This window comes from Diorhabda sublineata, chromosome 9 (assembly GCF_026230105.1).
Source record: "Diorhabda sublineata isolate icDioSubl1.1 chromosome 9, icDioSubl1.1, whole genome shotgun sequence".
NCBI lineage: Eukaryota > Metazoa > Arthropoda > Insecta > Coleoptera > Chrysomelidae > Diorhabda > Diorhabda sublineata.
The window spans coordinates 11,207,991-11,228,859 of record NC_079482.1 but is presented as its reverse complement, the minus strand read 5'-3'; positions in this window follow the sequence as shown (position 1 = coordinate 11,228,859).

Here is a 20,869-nt window from a genome sequence, read left to right as displayed (position 1 = left end):
TTTTCAGATATCGTCGATTTACATCCATTGAAGCCCATTGAGGTCGATTGTCACTTTGTTTTGAATGAAAATTTTCAAAGTCTATCTTCCTCATTTCAAGTCGAATCTCATCAATTCTTATATATTAGAGTTAGTTGGCAACTAACTTTTTCAGATATCGTCGATTTACATCCATTGAAGCCCATTGAGGTCGATTGTTACTTTGTTTGAATGAAAATTTTCAAAGTCTATCTTCCTCATTTCAAGTCGAATCTCATCAATTCTTATATATTTGTGTTAGTTGGCAACTAACTTTTCAGATATCGTCGATTTTCATCCATTGAAGCCCAGTGGTGTCGATTGTCACTTTGTTTGAATGAAAATTTCCAAAGTCTATCTTCCTCATTTCAAGTCGAATCTCATCAATTCTTATATATTTGAGTTAGTTGGCAACTAACTTTTTCAGATATCGTCGATTTACATCCATTGAAGCCCATTGAGGTTGATTGTCACATTGTTTTGCATGAAAATTTCCAAAGTCTTTTTTCTCATTTCAAGTCGAATCTCATCAATTCTTATATATTTGAGTTAGTTGGCAACTAAATTTTTCAGATATCGTCGATTTACATCCATTGAAGCCCATTGTGGTCGATTGTCACTTTGTTATGAATGAAAATTTCCAAAGTCTATCTTCCTCATTTCAAGTCGAATCTCATCAATTCTTATATATTTGAGTTAGTTGGCAACTAACTTTTTCAGATATAGTCGATTTACATCCATTGAATCCCATTGAGGTCGATTGTTACTTTGTTTGAATGAAAATTTTCAAAGTCTATCTTCCTCATTTCAAGTCGAATCTCATCAATTCTTCAATATTTGAGTTAGTTGGCAACTAACTTTTTCAGATATCGTCGATTTACATCCATTGAAGCCCATTGAGGTCGATTGTCACATTGTTTGAATGAAAATTTTCAAAGTCTATCTTCCTCATTTCAAGTCGAATCTCATCAATTCTTATATATTTGAGTTAGTTGGCAACTAACTTTTTCAGATATCGCCGATTTACATCCATTGAAGCCCATTGAGGTTGATTGTCACATTGTTTTGCATGAAAATTTCCAAACTCTATCTTTCTCATTTCAAGTCGAATCTCATCAATTCTTATATATTTGAGTTAGTTGGCAACTAACTTTTTCAGATATCGTCGATTTACATCCATTGAAGCCCATTGAGGTCGATTGTCACTTTGTTTTGAATGAAAATTTCCAAACTCTATCTTTCTCATTTCTAGTCGAATCTCATCAATTCTTATATATTGAGTTAGTTGGCAACTAACTTTTTCAGATATCGTCGATTTACATCCATTGAAGCCCATTGAGGTCGATTGTCACTTTGTTTTGAATGAAAATTTTCAAAGTCTATCTTCCTCATTTCAAGTCGAATCTCATCAATTCTTATATATTAGAGTTAGTTGGCAACTAACTTTTTCAGATATCGTCGATTTACATCCATTGAAGCCCATTGAGGTCGATTGTCACTTTGTTTTGAATGAAAATTTCCAAACTCTATCTTTCTCATTTCTAGTCGAATCTCATCAATTCTTATATATTGAGTTAGTTGGCAACTAACTTTTTCAGATATCGTCGATTTACATCCATTGAAGCCCATTGAGGTTGATTGTCACATTGTTTTGCATGAAAATTTCCAAACTCTATCTTTCTCATTTCAAGTCGAATCTCATCAATTCTTATATATTTGAGTTAGTTGGCAAATAACTTTTTCAGATATCGTCGATTTACATCCATTGAAGCCCATTGAGGTCGATTGTCACTTTGTTTTGAATGAAAATTTTCAAAGTCTATCTTCCTCATTTCAAGTCGAATCTCATCAATTCTTATATATTAGAGTTAGTTGGCAACTAACTTTTTCAGATATCGTCGATTTACATCCATTGAAGCCCATTGAGGTCGATTGTTACTTTGTTTGAATGAAAATTTTCAAAGTCTATCTTCCTCATTTCAAGTCGAATCTCATCAATTCTTATATATTTGTGTTAGTTGGCAACTAACTTTTCAGATATCGTCGATTTACATCCATTGAAGGCCATTGAGGTCGATTGTTACTTTGTTTGAATGAAAATTTTCAAAGTCTATCTTCCTCATTTCAAGTCGAATCTCATCAATTCTTATATATTTGAGTTAGTTGGCAACTAACTTTTTCAGATATCGTCGATTTACATCCATTGAAGCCCATTGAGGTTGATTGTCACATTGTTTTGCATGAAAATTTCCAAAGTCTTTCTTTCTCATTTCAAGTCGAATCTCATCAATTCTTATATATTTGAGTTAGTTGGCAACTAACTTTTTCAGATATCGTCGATTTACATCCATTGAAGCCCATTGAGGTTGATTGTCACATTGTTTTGCATGAAAATTTCCAAAGTCTTTTTTCTCATTTCAAGTCGAATCTCATCAATTCTTATATATTTGAGTTAGTTGGCAACTAAATTTTTCAGATATCGTCGATTTACATCCATTGAAGCCCATTGTGGTCGATTGTCACTTTGTTATGAATGAAAATTTCCAAAGTCTATCTTCCTCATTTCAAGTCGAATCTCATCAATTCTTATATATTTGAGTTAGTTGGCAACTAACTTTTTCAGATATAGTCGATTTACATCCATTGAATCCCATTGAGGTCGATTGTTACTTTGTTTGAATGAAAATTTTCAAAGTCTATCTTCCTCATTTCAAGTCGAATCTCATCAATTCTTCAATAGTTGAGTTAGTTGGCAACTAACTTTTTCAGATATCGTCGATTTACATCCATTGAAGCCCATTGAGGTCGATTGTCACATTGTTTGAATGAAAATTTTCAAAGTCTATCTTCCTCATTTCAAGTCGAATCTCATCAATTCTTATATATTTGAGTTAGTTGGCAACTAACTTTATCATATATCGCCGATTTACATCCATTGAAGCCCATTGAGGTTGATTGTCACATTGTTTTGCATGAAAATTTCCAAACTCTATCTTTCTCATTTCAAGTCGAATCTCATCAATTCTTATATATTTGAGTTAGTTGGCAACTAACTTTTTCAGATATCGTCGATTTACATCCATTGAAGCCCATTGAAGTCGATTGTCACTTTGTTTTGAATGAAAATTTCCAAACTCTATCTTTCTCATTTCTAGTCGAATCTCATCAATTCTTATATATTGAGTTAGTTGGCAACTAACTTTTTCAGATATCGTCGATTTACATCCATTGAAGCCCATTGAGGTCGATTGTCACTTTGTTTTGAATGAAAATTTTCAAAGTCTATCTTCCTCATTTCAAGTCGAATCTCATCAATTCTTATATATTAGAGTTAGTTGGCAACTAACTTTTTCAGATATCGCCGATTTACATCCATTGAAGCCCATTGAGGTTGATTGTCACATTGTTTTGCATGAAAATTTCCAAACTCTATCTTTCTCATTTCAAGTCGAATCTCATCAATTCTTATATATTTGAGTTAGTTGGCAACTAACTTTTTCAGATATCGTCGATTTACATCCATTGAAGCCCATTGAGGTCGATTGTCACTTTGTTTTGAATGAAAATTTTCAAAGTCTATCTTCCTCATTTCAAGTCGAATCTCATCAATTCTTATATATTAGAGTTAGTTGGCAACTAACTTTTTCAGATATCGTCGATTTACATCCATTGAAGCCCATTGAGGTCGATTGTTACTTTGTTTGAATGAAAATTTTCAAAGTCTATCTTCCTCATTTCAAGTCGAATCTCATCAATTCTTATATATTTGTGTTAGTTGGCAACTAACTTTTCAGATATCGTCGATTTACATCCATTGAAGCCCATTGAGGTCGATTGTTACTTTGTTTGAATGAAAATTTTCAAAGTCTATCTTCCTCATTTCAAGTCGAATCTCATCAATTCTTATATATTTGAGTTAGTTGGCAACTAACTTTTTCAGATATCGTCGATTTACATCCATTGAAGCCCATTGAGGTTGATTGTCACATTGTTTTGCATGAAAATTTCCAAAGTCTTTCTTTCTCATTTCAAGTCGAATCTCATCAATTCTTATATATTTGAGTTAGTTGGCAACTAAATTTTTCAGATATCGCCGATTTACATCCATTGAAGCCCATTGTGGTCGATTGTCACTTTGTTATGAATGAAAATTTCCAAAGTCTATCTTCCTCATTTCAAGTCGAATCTCATCAATTCTTATATATTTGAGTTAGTTGGCAACTAACTTTTTCAGATATAGTCGATTTACATCCATTGAATCCCATTGAGGTCGATTGTTACTTTGTTTGAATGAAAATTTTCAAAGTCTATCTTCCTCATTTCAAGTCGAATCTCATCAATTCTTCAATATTTGAGTTAGTTGGCAACTAACTTTTTCAGATATCGTCGATTTACATCCATTGAAGCCCATTGAGGTCGATTGTCACATTGTTTGAATGAAAATTTTCAAAGTCTATCTTCCTCATTTCAAGTCGAATCTCATCAATTCTTATATATTTGAGTTAGTTGGCAACTAACTTTTTCAGATATAGTCGATTTACATCCATTGAATCCCATTGAGGTCGATTGTTACTTTGTTTGAATGAAAATTTTCAAAGTCTATCTTCCTCATTTCAAGTCGAATCTCATCAATTCTTCAATATTTGAGTTAGTTGGCAACTAACTTTTTCAGATATCGTCGATTTACATCCATTGAAGCCCATTGAGGTCGATTGTCACATTGTTTGAATGAAAATTTTCAAAGTCTATCTTCCTCATTTCAAGTCGAATCTCATCAATTCTTATATATTTGAGTTAGTTGGCAACTAACTTTTTCAGATATCGCCGATTTACATCCATTGAAGCCCATTGAGGTTGATTGTCACATTGTTTTGCATGAAAATTTCCAAACTCTATCTTTCTCATTTCAAGTCGAATCTCATCAATTCTTATATATTTGAGTTAGTTGGCAACTAACATTTTCAGATATCGTCGATTTACATCCATTGAAGCCCATTGAGGTCGATTGTCACTTTGTTTTGAATGAAAATTTCCAAACTCTATCTTTCTCATTTCTAGTCGAATCTCATCAATTCTTATATATTGAGTTAGTTGGCAACTAACTTTTTCAGATATCGTCGATTTACATCCATTGAAGCCCATTGAGGTCGATTGTCACTTTGTTTTGAATGAAAATTTTCAAAGTCTATCTTCCTCATTTCAAGTCGAATCTCATCAATTCTTATATATTAGAGTTAGTTGGCAACTAACTTTTTCAGATATCGCCGATTTACATCCATTGAAGCCCATTGAGGTTGATTGTCACATTGTTTTGCATGAAAATTTCCAAACTCTATCTTTCTCATTTCAAGTCGAATCTCATCAATTCTTATATATTTGAGTTAGTTGGCAACTAACTTTTTCAGATATCGTCGATTTACATCCATTGAAGCCCATTGAGGTCGATTGTCACTTTGTTTTGAATGAAAATTTTCAAAGTCTATCTTCCTCATTTCAAGTCGAATCTCATCAATTCTTATATATTAGAGTTAGTTGGCAACTAACTTTTTCAGATATCGTCGATTTACATCCATTGAAGCCCATTGAGGTCGATTGTTACTTTGTTTGAATGAAAATTTTCAAAGTCTATCTTCCTCATTTCAAGTCGAATCTCATCAATTCTTATATATTTGTGTTAGTTGGCAACTAACTTTTCAGATATCGTCGATTTACATCCATTGAAGCCCATTGAGGTCGATTGTTACTTTGTTTGAATGAAAATTTTCAAAGTCTATCTTCCTCATTTCAAGTCGAATCTCATCAATTCTTATATATTTGAGTTAGTTGGCAACTAACTTTTTCAGATATCGTCGATTTACATCCATTGAAGCCCATTGAGGTTGATTGTCACATTGTTTTGCATGAAAATTTCCAAAGTCTTTCTTTCTCATTTCAAGTCGAATCTCATCAATTCTTATATATTTGAGTTAGTTGGCAACTAAATTTTTCAGATATCGCCGATTTACATCCATTGAAGCCCATTGTGGTCGATTGTCACTTTGTTATGAATGAAAATTTCCAAAGTCTATCTTCCTCATTTCAAGTCGAATCTCATCAATTCTTATATATTTGAGTTAGTTGGCAACTAACTTTTTCAGATATAGTCGATTTACATCCATTGAATCCCATTGAGGTCGATTGTTACTTTGTTTGAATGAAAATTTTCAAAGTCTATCTTCCTCATTTCAAGTCGAATCTCATCAATTCTTCAATATTTGAGTTAGTTGGCAACTAACTTTTTCAGATATCGTCGATTTACATCCATTGAAGCCCATTGAGGTCGATTGTCACATTGTTTGAATGAAAATTTTCAAAGTCTATCTTCCTCATTTCAAGTCGAATCTCATCAATTCTTATATATTTGAGTTAGTTGGCAACTAACTTTTTCAGATATAGTCGATTTACATCCATTGAATCCCATTGAGGTCGATTGTTACTTTGTTTGAATGAAAATTTTCAAAGTCTATCTTCCTCATTTCAAGTCGAATCTCATCAATTCTTCAATATTTGAGTTAGTTGGCAACTAACTTTTTCAGATATCGTCGATTTACATCCATTGAAGCCCATTGAGGTTGATTGTCACATTGTTTTGCATGAAAATTTCCAAACTCTATCTTTCTCATTTCAAGTCGCATCTCATCAATTCTTATATATTTGAGTTAGTTGGCAACTAACATTTTCAGATATCGTCGATTTACATCCATTGAAGCCCATTGAGGTCGATTGTCACTTTGTTTTGAATGAAAATTTCCAAACTCTATCTTTCTCATTTCTAGTCGAATCTCATCAATTCTTATATATTGAGTTAGTTGGCAACTAACTTTTTCAGATATCGTCGATTTACATCCATTGAAGCCCATTGAGGTCGATTGTCACTTTGTTTTGAATGAAAATTTTCAAAGTCTATCTTCCTCATTTCAAGTCGAATCTCATCAATTCTTATATATTAGAGTTAGTTGGCAACTAACTTTTTCAGATATCGCCGATTTACATCCATTGAAGCCCATTGAGGTTGATTGTCACATTGTTTTGCATGAAAATTTCCAAACTCTATCTTTCTCATTTCAAGTCGAATCTCATCAATCCTTATATATTTGAGTTAGTTGGCAACTAACTTTTTCAGATATCGTCGATTTACATCCATTGAAGCCCATTGAGGTCGATTGTCACTTTGTTTTGAATGAAAATTTTCAAAGTCTATCTTCCTCATTTCAAGTCGAATCTCATCAATTCTTATATATTAGAGTTAGTTGGCAACTAACTTTTTCAGATATCGTCGATTTACATCCATTGAAGCCCATTGAGGTCGATTGTTACTTTGTTTGAATGAAAATTTTCAAAGTCTATCTTCCTCATTTCAAGTCGAATCTCATCAATTCTTCAATATTTGAGTTAGTTGGCAACTAACTTTTTCAGATATCGTCGATTTACATCCATTGAAGCCCATTGAGGTCGATTGTCACATTGTTTGAATGAAAATTTTCAAAGTCTATCTTCCTCATTTCAAGTCGAATCTCATCAATTCTTCAATATTTGAGTTAGTTGGCAACTAACTTTTTCAGATATCGTCGATTTACATCCATTGAAGCCCATTGAGGTCGATTGTCACATTGTTTGAATGAAAATTTTCAAAGTCTATCTTCCTCATTTCAAGTCGAATCTCATCAATTCTTATATATTTGAGTTAGTTGGCAACTAACTTTTTCAGATATAGTCGATTTACATCCATTGAATCCCATTGAGGTCGATTGTTACTTTGTTTGAATGAAAATTTTCAAAGTCTATCTTCCTCATTTCAAGTCGAATCTCATCAATTCTTCAATATTTGAGTTAGTTGGCAACTAACTTTTTCAGATATCGTCGATTTACATCCATTGAAGCCCATTGAGGTCGATTGTCACATTGTTTGAATGAAAATTTTCAAAGTCTATCTTCCTCATTTCAAGTCGAATCTCATCAATTCTTATATATTTGAGTTAGTTGGCAACTAACTTTTTCAGATATAGTCGATTTACATCCATTGAATCCCATTGAGGTCGATTGTTACTTTGTTTGAATGAAAATTTTCAAAGTCTATCTTCCTCATTTCAAGTCGAATCTCATCAATTCTTCAATATTTGAGTTAGTTGGCAACTAACTTTTTCAGATATCGTCGATTTACATCCATTGAAGCCCATTGAGGTCGATTGTCACATTGTTTGAATGAAAATTTTCAAAGTCTATCTTCCTCATTTCAAGTCGAATCTCATCAATTCTTATATATTTGAGTTAGTTGGCAACTAACTTTTTCAGATATCGCCGATTTACATCCATTGAAGCCCATTGAGGTTGATTGTCACATTGTTTTGCATGAAAATTTCCAAACTCTATCTTTCTCATTTCAAGTCGAATCTCATCAATTCTTATATATTTGAGTTAGTTGGCAACTAACATTTTCAGATATCGTCGATTTACATCCATTGAAGCCCATTGAGGTCGATTGTCACTTTGTTTTGAATGAAAATTTCCAAACTCTATCTTTCTCATTTCTAGTCGAATCTCATCAATTCTTATATATTGAGTTAGTTGGCAACTAACTTTTTCAGATATCGTCGATTTACATCCATTGAAGCCCATTGAGGTCGATTGTCACTTTGTTTTGAATGAAAATTTTCAAAGTCTATCTTCCTCATTTCAAGTCGAATCTCATCAATTCTTATATATTAGAGTTAGTTGGCAACTAACTTTTTCAGATATCGCCGATTTACATCCATTGAAGCCCATTGAGGTTGATTGTCACATTGTTTTGCATGAAAATTTCCAAACTCTATCTTTCTCATTTCAAGTCGAATCTCATCAATTCTTATATATTTGAGTTAGTTGGCAACTAACTTTTTCAGATATCGTCGATTTACATCCATTGAAGCCCATTGAGGTCGATTGTCACTTTGTTTTGAATGAAAATTTTCAAAGTCTATCTTCCTCATTTCAAGTCGAATCTCATCAATTCTTATATATTAGAGTTAGTTGGCAACTAACTTTTTCAGATATCGTCGATTTACATCCATTGAAGCCCATTGAGGTCGATTGTTACTTTGTTTGAATGAAAATTTTCAAAGTCTATCTTCCTCATTTCAAGTCGAATCTCATCAATTCTTATATATTTGTGTTAGTTGGCAACTAACTTTTCAGATATCGTCGATTTACATCCATTGAAGCCCATTGAGGTCGATTGTTACTTTGTTTGAATGAAAATTTTCAAAGTCTATCTTCCTCATTTCAAGTCGAATCTCATCAATTCTTATATATTTGAGTTAGTTGGCAACTAACTTTTTCAGATATCGTCGATTTACATCCATTGAAGCCCATTGAGGTTGATTGTCACATTGTTTTGCATGAAAATTTCCAAAGTCTTTCTTTCTCATTTCAAGTCGAATCTCATCAATTCTTATATATTTGAGTTAGTTGGCAACTAAATTTTTCAGATATCGCCGATTTACATCCATTGAAGCCCATTGTGGTCGATTGTCACTTTGTTATGAATGAAAATTTCCAAAGTCTATCTTCCTCATTTCAAGTCGAATCTCATCAATTCTTATATATTTGAGTTAGTTGGCAACTAACTTTTTCAGATATAGTCGATTTACATCCATTGAATCCCATTGAGGTCGATTGTTACTTTGTTTGAATGAAAATTTTCAAAGTCTATCTTCCTCATTTCAAGTCGAATCTCATCAATTCTTCAATATTTGAGTTAGTTGGCAACTAACTTTTTCAGATATCGTCGATTTACATCCATTGAAGCCCATTGAGGTCGATTGTCACATTGTTTGAATGAAAATTTTCAAAGTCTATCTTCCTCATTTCAAGTCGAATCTCATCAATTCTTATATATTTGAGTTAGTTGGCAACTAACTTTTTCAGATATAGTCGATTTACATCCATTGAATCCCATTGAGGTCGATTGTTACTTTGTTTGAATGAAAATTTTCAAAGTCTATCTTCCTCATTTCAAGTCGAATCTCATCAATTCTTCAATATTTGAGTTAGTTGGCAACTAACTTTTTCAGATATCGTCGATTTACATCCATTGAAGCCCATTGAGGTTGATTGTCACATTGTTTTGCATGAAAATTTCCAAACTCTATCTTTCTCATTTCAAGTCGAATCTCATCAATTCTTATATATTTGAGTTAGTTGGCAACTAACATTTTCAGATATCGTCGATTTACATCCATTGAAGCCCATTGAGGTCGATTGTCACTTTGTTTTGAATGAAAATTTCCAAACTCTATCTTTCTCATTTCTAGTCGAATCTCATCAATTCTTATATATTGAGTTAGTTGGCAACTAACTTTTTCAGATATCGTCGATTTACATCCATTGAAGCCCATTGAGGTCGATTGTCACTTTGTTTTGAATGAAAATTTTCAAAGTCTATCTTCCTCATTTCAAGTCGAATCTCATCAATTCTTATATATTAGAGTTAGTTGGCAACTAACTTTTTCAGATATCGCCGATTTACATCCATTGAAGCCCATTGAGGTTGATTGTCACATTGTTTTGCATGAAAATTTCCAAACTCTATCTTTCTCATTTCAAGTCGAATCTCATCAATCCTTATATATTTGAGTTAGTTGGCAACTAACTTTTTCAGATATCGTCGATTTACATCCATTGAAGCCCATTGAGGTCGATTGTCACTTTGTTTTGAATGAGAATTTTCAAAGTCTATCTTCCTCATTTCAAGTCGAATCTCATCAATTCTTATATATTAGAGTTAGTTGGCAACTAACTTTTTCAGATATCGTCGATTTACATCCATTGAAGCCCATTGAGGTCGATTGTTACTTTGTTTGAATGAAAATTTTCAAAGTCTATCTTCCTCATTTCAAGTCGAATCTCATCAATTCTTATATATTCGTGTTAGTTGGCAACTAACTTTTCAGATATCGTCGATTTACATCCATTGAAGCCCATTGAGGTCGATTGTTACTTTGTTTGAATGAAAATTTTCAAAGTCTATCTTCCTCATTTCAAGTCGAATCTCATCAATTCTTATATATTTGAGTTAGTTGGCAACTAACTTTTTCAGATATCGTCGATTTACATCCATTGAAGCCCATTGAGGTTGATTGTCACATTGTTTTGCATGAAAATTTCCAAAGTCTTTCTTTCTCATTTCAAGTCGAATCTCATCAATTCTTATATATTTGAGTTAGTTGGCAACTAAATTTTTCAGATATCGTCGATTTACATCCATTGAAGCCCATTGTGGTCGATTGTCACTTTGTTATGAATGAAAATTTCCAAAGTCTATCTTCCTCATTTCAAGTCGAATCTCATCAATTCTTATATATTTGAGTTAGTTGGCAACTAACTTTTTCAGATATAGTCGATTTACATCCATTGAATCCCATTGAGGTCGATTGTTACTTTGTTTGAATGAAAATTTTCAAAGTCTATCTTCCTCATTTCAAGTCGAATCTCATCAATTTTTCAATATTTGAGTTAGTTGGCAACTAACTTTTTCAGATATCGTCGATTTACATCCATTGAAGCCCATTGAGGTCGATTGTCACATTGTTTGAATGAAAATTTTCAAAGTCTATCTTCCTCATTTCAAGTCGAATCTCATCAATTCTTATATATTTGAGTTAGTTGGCAACTAACTTTTTCAGATATCGCCGATTTACATCCATTGAAGCCCATTGAGGTTGATTGTCACATTGTTTTGCATGAAAATTTCCAAACTCTATCTTTCTCATTTCAAGTCGAATCTCATCAATTCTTATATATTTGAGTTAGTTGGCAACTAACTTTTTCAGATATCGTCGATTTACATCCATTGAAGCCCATTGAGGTCGATTGTCACTTTGTTTTGAATGAAAATTTTCAAAGTCTATCTTCCTCATTTCAAGTCGAATCTCATCAATTCTTATATATTAGAGTTAGTTGGCAACTAACTTTTTCAGATATCGTCGATTTACATCCATTGAAGCCCATTGAGGTCGATTGTTACTTTGTTTGAATGAAAATTTTCAAAGTCTATCTTCCTCATTTCAAGTCGAATCTCATCAATTCTTATATATTTGTGTTAGTTGGCAACTAACTTTTCAGATATCGTCGATTTACATCCATTGAAGCCCAGTGAGGTCGATTGTCACTTTGTTTGAATGAAAATTTCCAAAGTCTATCTTCCTCATTTCAAGTCCAATCTCATCAATTCTCATATATTTGAGTTAGTTGGCAACTAACTTTTTCAGATATCGTCGACTTACATCCATTGAAGCCCATTGAGGTTGATTGTCACATTGTTTTGCATGAAAATTTCCAAAGTCTATCTTTCTCATTTCAAGTCGAATCTCATCAATTCTTATATATTTGAGTTAGTTGGCAACTAACTTTTTCAGATATCGTCGATTTACATCCATTGAAGCCCATTGAGATCGATTGTCACATTGTTTTGCATGAAAATTTCCAAAGTCTATCTTCCTCATTTCAAGTCGAATCTCATCAATTCTTATATATTTGAGTTAGTTGGCAACTAACTTTTTCAGATATCGTCGATTTACATCCATTGGAGCTCAGTGAGGTCGATTGTCACTTTGTTTGAATGAAAATTTTCAAAGTCTATCTTCCTCATTTCAAGTCGAATCTCATCAATTCTTATATATTTGAGTTAGTTGGCAACTAACTTTTTCAGATATCGCCGATTTACATCCATTGAAGCCCAGTGAGGTCGATTGTCACTTTGTTTGAATGAAAATTTTCAAAGTCTATCTTCCTCATTTCAAGTCAAATCTCATCAATTCTCATATATTTGAGTTAGTTGGCAACTAACTTTTTCAGATATCGTCAATTTACATCCATTGAAGCCCATTGAGGTTGATTGTCACATTGTTTTGCATGAAAATTTACAAACTCTATCTTTCTCATTTCTAGTCGAATCTCATCAATTCTTATATATTGAGTTAGTTGGCAACTAACTTTTTCAGATATCGTCAATTTACATCCATTGAAGCCCATTGAGGTTGATTGTCACATTGTTTTGCATGAAAATTTCCAAAGTCTATCTTCCTCATTTCAAGTCGAATCTCATCAATTCTTATATATTGAGTTAGTTGGCAACTAACTTTTTCAGATATCGTCGATTTACATCCATTGAAGCCCATTGAGGTCGATTGTCACTTTGTTTTGAATGAAAATTTTCAAAGTCTATCTTCCTCATTTCAAGTCGAATCTCATCAATTCTTATATATAAGAGTTAGTTGGCAACTAACTTTTTCAGATATCGTCGATTTACATCCATTGAAGCCCATTGAGGTCGATTGTTACTTTGTTTGAATGAAAATTTTCAAAGTCTATCTTCCTCATTTCAAGTCGAATCTCATCAATTCTTATATATTTGTGTTAGTTGGCAACTAACTTTTCAGATATCGTCGATTTACATCCATTGAAGCCCAGTGAGGTCGATTGTCACTTTGTTTGAATGAAAATTTCCAAAGTCTATCTTCCTCATTTCAAGTCGAATCTCATCAATTCTTATATATTTGAGTTAGTTGGCAACTAACTTTTCAGATATCGTCGATTTACATCCATTGAAGCCCATTGAGGTTGATTGTCACATTGTTTTGCATGAAAATTTCCAAAGTCTTTCTTTCTCATTTCAAGTCGAATCTCATCAATTCTTATATATTTGAGTTAGTTGGCAACTAACTTTTTCAGATATCGTCGATTTACATCCATTGAAGCCCATTGAGGTCGATTGTCACATTGTTTGAATGAAAATTTTCAAAGTCTATCTTCCTCATTTCAAGTCGAATCTCATCAATTCTTATATATTTGAGTTAGTTGGCAACTAACTTTTTCAGATATCGTCAATTTACATCCATTGAAGCCCATTGAGGTTGATTGTCACATTGTTTTGCATGAAAATTTCCAAACTCTATCTTTCTCATTTCTAGTCGAATCTCATCAATTCTTATATATTGAGTTAGTTGGCAACTAACTTTTTCAGATATCGTCGATTTACATCCATTGAAGCCCATTGAGGTCGATTGTCACTTTGTTTTGAATGAAAATTTTCAAAGTCTATCTTCCTCATTTCAAGTCGAATCTCATCAATTCTTATATATTAGAGTTAGTTGGCAACTAACTTTTTCAGATATCGTCGATTTACATCCATTGAAGCCCATTGAGGTCGATTGTTACTTTGTTTGAATGAAAATTTTCAAAGTCTATCTTCCTCATTTCAAGTCGAATCTCATCAATTCTTATATATTTGTGTTAGTTGGCAACTAACTTTTCAGATATCGTCGATTTACATCCATTGAAGCCCAGTGAGGTCGATTGTCACTTTGTTTGAATGAAAATTTCCAAAGTCTATCTTCCTCATTTCAAGTCGAATCTCATCAATTCTTATATATTTGAGTTAGTTGGCAACTAACTTTTTCAGATATCGTCGATTTACATCCATTGAAGCCCATTGAGGTTGATTGTCACATTGTTTTGCATGAAAATTTCCAAAGTCTTTCTTTCTCATTTCAAGTCGAATCTCATCAATTCTTATATATTTGAGTTAGTTGGCAACTAACTTTTTCAGATATCGTCGATTTACATCCATTGAAGCCCATTGAGGTCGATTGTCACATTGTTTGAATGAAAATTTTCAAAGTCTATCTTCCTCATTTCAAGTCGAATCTCATCAATTCTTATATATTTGAGTTAGTTGGCAACTAACTTTTTCAGATATCGCCGATTTACATCCATTGAAGCCCATTGAGGTTGATTGTCACATTGTTTTGCATGAAAATTTCCAAACTCTATCTTTCTCATTTCAAGTCGAATCTCATCAATTCTTATATATTTGAGTTAGTTGGCAACTAACTTTTTCAGATATCGTCGATTTACATCCATTGAAGCCCATTGAGGTCGATTGTCACTTTGTTTTGCATGAAAATTTCCAAACTCTATCTTTCTCATTTCAAGTCCAATCTCATCAATTCTCATATATTTGAGTTAGTTGGCAACTAACTTTTTCAGATATCGTCGACTTACATCCATTGAAGCCCATTGAGGTTGATTGTCACATTGTTTTGCATGAAAATTTCCAAAGTCTATCTTTCTCATTTCAAGTCGAATCTCATCAATTCTTATATATTTGAGTTAGTTGGCAACTAACTTTTTCAGATATCGTCGATTTACATCCATTGAAGCCCATTGAGATCGATTGTCACATTGTTTTGCATGAAAATTTCCAAAGTCTATCTTCCTCATTTCAAGTCGAATCTCATCAATTCTTATATATTTGAGTTAGTTGGCAACTAACTTTCTCAGATATCGTCGATTCACATCCATTGGAGCCCAGTGAGGTCGACTGTCACTTTGTTTGAATGAAAATTTTCAAAGTCTATCTTCCTCATTTCAAGTCGAATCTCATCAATTCTTATATATTTGAGTTAGTTGGCAACTAACTTTTTCAGATATCGCCGATTTACATCCATTGAAGCCCAGTGAGGTCGATTGTCACTTTGTTTGAATGAAAATTTTCAAAGTCTATCTTCCTCATTTCAAGTCAAATCTCATCAATTCTTATATATTTGAGTTAGTTGGCAACCAACTTTTTCAGATATCGTTGATTTACATCCATTGAAGCCCATTGAGGTCGATTGTCACATTGTTTTGAATGAAAATTTTCAAAGTCTATCTTCTTCATTTCAAGTCGAAACTCATCAATTCTTATATATTAGAGTTAGTTGGCAACTAAATTTTTCAGATATCGTCGATTTACATCCATTGAAGCCCATTGAGGTCGATTGTCACATTGTTTTGCATGAAAATTTCCAAAGTCTATCTTCCTCATTTCAAGTCGAATCTCATCAATTCTTATATATTGAGTTAGTTGGCAACTAACTTTTTCAGATATCGTCGATTTACATCCATTGAAGCCCATTGAGGTCGATTGTCACTTTGTTTTGAATGAAAATTTTCAAAGTCTATCTTCCTCATTTCAAGTCGAATCTCATCAATTCTTATATATTAGAGTTAGTTGGCAACTAACTTTTTCAGATATCGTCGATTTACATCCATTGAAGCCCATTGAGGTCGATTGTTACTTTGTTTGAATGAAAATTTTCAAAGTCTATCTTCCTCATTTCAAGTCGAATCTCATCAATTCTTATATATTAGAGTTAGTTGGCAACTAACTTTTTCAGATATCGTCGATTTACATCCATTGAAGCCCATTGAGGTCGATTGTTACTTTGTTTGAATGAAAATTTCCAAAGTCTATCTTCCTCATTTCAAGTCGAATCTCATCAATTCTTATATATTTGTGTTAGTTGGCAACTAACTTTTCAGATATCGTCGATTTACATCCATTGAAGCCCAGTGAGGTCGATTGTCACTTTGTTTGAATGAAAATTTTCAAAGTCTATCTTCCTCATTTCAAGTCGAATCTCATCAATTCTTATATATTTGAGTTAGTTGGCAACTAACTTTTTCAGATATCGTCGATTTACATCCATTGAAGCCCATTGAGGTTGATTGTCACATTGTTTTGCATGAAAATTTCCAAAGTCTATCTTTCTCATTTCAAGTCGAATCTCATCAATTCTTATATATTTGAGTTAGTTGGCAACTAACTTTTTCAGATATCGTCGACTTACATCCATTGAAGCCCATTGAGGTTGATTGTCACATTGTTTTGCATGAAAATTTCCAAAGTCTATCTTTCTCATTTCAAGACGAATCTCATCAATTCTTATATATTTGAAATAGATGGCAACCAACTTTTTCAGATATCGTCGATTTACATCCATTGAAGCCCATTGAGGTCGATTGTCACATTGTTTGAATGAAAATTTTCAAAGTCTATCTTCCTCATTTCAAGTCGAATCTCATCAATTCTTATATATTTGAGTTAGTTGGCAACTCACTTTTTCAGATATCGCCGATTTACATCCATTGAAGCCCATTGAGGTTGATTGTCACATTGTTTTGCATGAAAATTTCCAAACTCTATCTTTCTCATTTCAAGTCGAATCTCATCAATTCTTATATATTTGAGTTAGTTGGCAACTAACTTTTTCAGATATCGTCGATTTACATCCATTGAAGCCCATTGAGGTCGATTGTCACATTGTTTTGCATGAAAATTTCCAAAGTCTATCTTCCTCATTTCAAGTCGAATCTCATCAATTCTTATATATTTGAGTTAGTTGGCAACTAACTTTTTCAGATATCGCCGATTTACATCCATTGAAGCCCATTGAGATCGATTGTCACTTTGTTTTGAATGGAAATTTCCAAAGTCTATCTTCCTCATTTCAAGTCGAATCTCATCAATTCTTATATATTTGAGTTAGTTGGCAACTAACTTTTTCAGATATCGTCAATTTACATCCATTGAAGCCCATTGAGGTTGATTGTCACATTGTTTTGCATGAAAATTTCCAAACTCTATCTTTCTCATTTCTAGTCGAATCTCATCAATTCTTATATATTGAGTTAGTTGGCAACTAACTATTTCAGATATCGTCGATTTACATCCATTGAAGCCCATTGAGGTCGATTGTCACTTTGTTTTGAATGAAAATTTTCAAAGTCTATCTTCCTCATTTCAAGTCGAATCTCATCAATTCTTATATATTAGAGTTAGTTGGCAACTAACTTTTTCAGATATCGTCGATTTACATCCATTGAAGCCCATTGAGGTCGATTGTTACTTTGTTTGAATGAAAATTTTCAAAGTCTATCTTCCTCATTTCAAGTCGAATCTCATCAATTCTTATATATTTGTGTTAGTTGGCAACTAACTTTTCAGATATCGTCGATTTACATCCATTGAAGCCCAGTGAGGTCGATTGTCACTTTGTTTGAATGAAAATTTCCAAAGTCTATCTTCCTCATTTCAAGTCGAATCTCATCAATTCTTATATATTTGAGTTAGTTGGCAACTAACTTTTTCAGATATCGTCGATTTACATCCATTGAAGCCCATTGAGGTTGATTGTCACATTGTTTTGCATGAAAATTTCCAAAGTCTTTCTTTCTCATTTCAAGTCGAACTTCATCAATTCTTATATATTTGAGTTAGTTGGCAACTAACTTTTTCAGATATCGTCGATTTACATCCATTGAAGCCCATTGAGGTCGATTGTCACATTGTTTGAATGAAAATTTTCAAAGTCTATCTTCCTCATTTCAAGTCGAATCTCATCAATTCTTATATATTTGAGTTAGTTGGCAACTCACTTTTTCAGATATCGTCGATTTACATCCATTGAAGCCCATTGAGGTCGATTGTCACATTGTTTGAATGAAAATTTTCAAAGTCTATCTTCCTCATTTCAAGTCGAATCTCATCAATTCTTATATATTTGAGTTAGTTGGCAACTCACTTTTTCAGATATCGCCGATTTACATCCATTGAAGCCCATTGAGGTTGATTGTCACATTGTTTTGCATGAAAATTTCCAAACTCTATCTTTCTCATTTCAAGTCGAATCTCATCAATTCTTATATATTTGAGTTAGTTGGCAACTAACTTTTTCAGATATCGTCGATTTACATCCATTGAAGCCCATTGAGGTCGATTGTCACATTGTTTTGCATGAAAATTTCCAAAGTCTATCTTCCTCATTTCAAGTCGAATCTCATCAATTCTTATATATTTGAGTTAGTTGGCAACTAACTTTTTCAGATATCGCCGATTTACATCCATTGAAGCCCATTGAGATCGATTGTCACTTTGTTTTGAATGGAAATTTCCAAAGTCTATCTTCCTCATTTCAAGTCGAATCTCATCAATTCTTATATATTTGAGTTAGTTGGCAACTAACTTTTTCAGATATCGTCAATTTACATCCATTGAAGCCCATTGAGGTTGATTGTCACATTGTTTTGCATGAAAATTTCCAAACTCTATCTTTCTCATTTCTAGTCGAATCTCATCAATTCTTATATATTGAGTTAGTTGGCAACTAACTTTTTCAGATATCGTCGATTTACATCCATTGAAGCCCATTGAGGTCGATTGTCACTTTGTTTTGAATGAAAATTTTCAAAGTCTATCTTCCTCATTTCAAGTCGAATCTCATCAATTCTTATATATTAGAGTTAGTTGGCAACTAACTTTTTCAGATATCGTCGATTTACATCCATTGAAGCCCATTGAGGTCGATTGTTACTTTGTTTGAATGAAAATTTTCAAAGTCTATCTTCCTCATTTCAAGTCGAATCTCATCAATTCTTATATATTTGTGTTAGTTGGCAACTAACTTTTCAGATATCGTCGATTTACATCCATTGAAGCCCAGTGAGGTCGATTGTCACTTTGTTTGAATGAAAATTTCCAAAGTCTATCTTCCTCATTTCAAGTCGAATCTCATCAATTCTTATATATTTGAGTTAGTTGGCAACTAACTTTTTCAGATATCGTCGATTTACATCCATTGAAGCCCATTGAGGTTGATTGTCACATTGTTTTGCATGAAAATTTCCAAAGTCTTTCTTTCTCATTTCAAGTCGAACTTCATCAATTCTTATATATTTGAGTTAGTTGGCAACTAACTTTTTCAGATATCGTCGATTTACATCCATTGAAGCCCATTGAGGTCGATTGTCACATTGTTTGAATGAAAATTTTCAAAGTCTATCTTCCTCATTTCAAGTCGAATCTCATCAATTCTTATATATTTGAGTTAGTTGGCAACTCACTTTTTCAGATATCGCCGATTTACATCCATTGAAGCCCATTGAGGTTGATTGTCACATTGTTTTGCATGAAAATTTCCAAACTCTATCTTTCTCATTTCAAGTCGAATCTCATCAATTCTTATATATTTGAGTTAGTTGGCAACTAACTTTTTCAGATATCGTCGATTTACATCCATTGAAGCCCATTGAGGTCGATTGTCACTTTGTTTTGCATGAAAATTTCCAAACTCTATCTTTCTCATTTCAAGTCCAATCTCATCAATTCTCATATATTTGAGTTAGTTGGCAACTAACTTTTTCAGATATCGTCGACTTACATCCATTGAAGCCCATTGAGGTTGATTGTCACATTGTTTTGCATGAAAATTTCCAAAGTCTATCTTTCTCATTTCAAGTCGAATCTCATCAATTCTTATATATTTGAGTTAGTTGGCAACTAACTTTTTCAGATATCGTCGATTTACATCCATTGAAGCCCATTGAGATCGAATGTCACATTGTTTTGCATGAAAATTTCCAAAGTCTATCTTCCTCATTTCAAGTCGAATCTCATCAATTCTTATATATTTGTGTTAGTTGGCAACTAACTTTTCAGATATCGTCGATTTACATCCATTGAAGCCCAGTGAGGTCGATTGTCACTTTGTTTGAATGAAAATTTCCAAAGTCTATCTTCCTCATTTCAAGTCGAATCTCATCAATTCTTATATATTTGAGTTAGTTGGCAACTAACTTTTTCAGATATCGTCGATTTACATCCATTGAAGCCCATTGAGGTTGATTGTCACATTGTTTTGCATGAAAATTTCCAAAGTCTTTCTTTCTCATTTCAAGTCGAACTTCATCAATTCTTATATATTTGAGTTAGTTGGCAACTAACTTTTTCAAATATCGCCGATTTACATCCATTGAAGCCCATTGAGGTCGATTGTCACATTGTTTTGAATGAAAATTTTCAAAGTCTATCTTCTTCATTTCAAGTCGAAACTCATCAATTCTTATATATTAGAGTTAGTTGGCAACTAAATTTTTCAGATATCGTCGATTTACATCCATTGAAGCCCATTGAGGTCGATTGTCACATTGTTTTGCATGAAAATTTCCAAAGTCT